This window comes from Capsicum annuum, chromosome 12 (assembly GCF_002878395.1).
Source record: "Capsicum annuum cultivar UCD-10X-F1 chromosome 12, UCD10Xv1.1, whole genome shotgun sequence".
NCBI lineage: Eukaryota > Viridiplantae > Streptophyta > Magnoliopsida > Solanales > Solanaceae > Capsicum > Capsicum annuum.
Genome location: NC_061122.1, coordinates 194,790,239 through 194,792,020, shown reverse-complemented (window position 1 = coordinate 194,792,020; position 1,782 = coordinate 194,790,239). Strand labels below are relative to the sequence as shown.

Below are 1,782 nucleotides of genomic sequence, written 5' to 3'. Positions count from 1 at the left end.
CTTGAATTCAAATCAAAGATATTGTTTACTGATTACTTGCTAAAGGTAGTAGTAAAAAAGGTTCCCAAACAAAATCCCCCATTTAATTATACATGTCCTTTTCTTTAGCATTCTGAATGACCTTATAGTAATTGGAATACCTATAGGTCTGAAGTCTATAGAACTTACTCCAGGAGATTTGATGTCAATTTACACTGGGTTACTTGACAACAACTGTCTCACCCCTTAATTATGGGAGTGAGTTGAGCATTATCAAAATGATGCCATTGTTGGGGAGCGAAATATAGATTTTGCTTGTGCGGTGTGATTCTTACTCAGGAATATTTAGAGTGTTGTATTTTATTTCCTTTGTTATTTTTGGATCTTTTATAGGTAAACTTAGCATAAAACAAAATAATGAGTGAAGGCACTAACCCTGTGGAGTCGGGTGTTGCATCCATTCATGGAGAAAATCACTTGAACGATGGGTATCATGCGGATGAAAATCGTACCCCACCTCACCTTGGGAATGGGACTTTTCATGTGTCTAGTGTCATGCTTTATGTGTTTCAAGTAAAGGGACTATACGGAGGCCAATCCCATAAAGATCCATATGTTCACTTGAGAAAATTTTTGGAAGTTTGTTCTCCATTCAACATTTCCCCTAGTGCTCAAGAAACCTATTAGCTTTGTCTCTTTCCATTCTCACTAATGGGTGAAGCATTGTTATGGTTCCGCACACTTCCTTTAGCTTCTCTTACTTTAAGGAATGAGCTCACAAAAGAGTTTTTAGATAAATACTCCTATCAATCCAATGTGTGTGACTCAAGGAATAAAATTATGAATTTTAGGCAAAAGAACGGTGAGCCCTACATGAAGTATGGGAGAGATTCCAAAGAATGTTGGCCAAATGCCCAAACCATGATATTTTAGGGAAGGCACTCCTCCAAATATTTTATCGGGGACTAAATCCAAAGGAGGAGCACTTGATAGAGAAATTTTGGGGGGAAATGCCCAACACTAAATTAACTTAGAGGATGTCCCAAAGTCTAATTAAAAAGGAGAAGAAAGGAGTGGAAGGCATTATTGAAGGTTGATTGATGAAGGGGAATTTGCTATGTGGGGTCCTATGGACCTTTCTTGATGATTTGATGCATGTCAACGTTGTGCCATGACATTAACTACGGTACTGTGTGGGAGGCAACCCACAAATGCCATGAGGATGGCTCGTATCCTTTTTATTATATTTTTATAGCTTTGATGGTTAGTTTTTGTATATGACTAACTCATGAATTTGTGACACTATGGAGAGCTTTGTATAAGCTTAGAAAGAAAGAAGTGTGCATAATTTAAGGTGAAAGCCAATTAAAGAAGTAATAAGCTACAAGTGAGCAAAAATGTTGAACAAAGGAAAAGCAGGGGCCCAGACATGCCCTCAATTATTGCGACCACGGTCCCTAGGCGCGATCGTGGTTACCCATTTATCTATGATCATGATCAGTCAGCTGCAATCATGAGAATAGAAGATGGGTGATTCATGGACTATCTCCCTAATTTCCTCACACTCTTTCTCAAGTTCTTGCATGTAGGAATGGTCTAATCTCAAGATAATTTGTGATGGTGCAAAGTCTGAAAAGAATAGCAGCCTTTGATGGAGTTTTAGGGAGCACCCTTATCTCTTTATTAGCTTTGATTATTCATGTAATATGGACACTGTAACCTTTTTAGTTGGGGGTGTTTCCTTATTAAGTTCATTTGGGCTTGTATTATTTATATTGATGCACACTTTCTATTCTTTTGGAC

The 1,782-nt window shown here is 37.9% G+C and overlaps 1 non-coding gene across 1 annotated transcript; it reads right to left on the bottom strand.

The window, feature by feature from the left end:
- Positions 1 to 800: 800 nt before the first annotated feature.
- Positions 801 to 907, bottom strand: LOC124889937. The gene has a single exon (XR_007048849.1). It is a non-coding gene; the product is annotated as a small nucleolar RNA R71 (small nucleolar RNA).
- Positions 908 to 1,782: the final 875 nt, after the last annotated feature.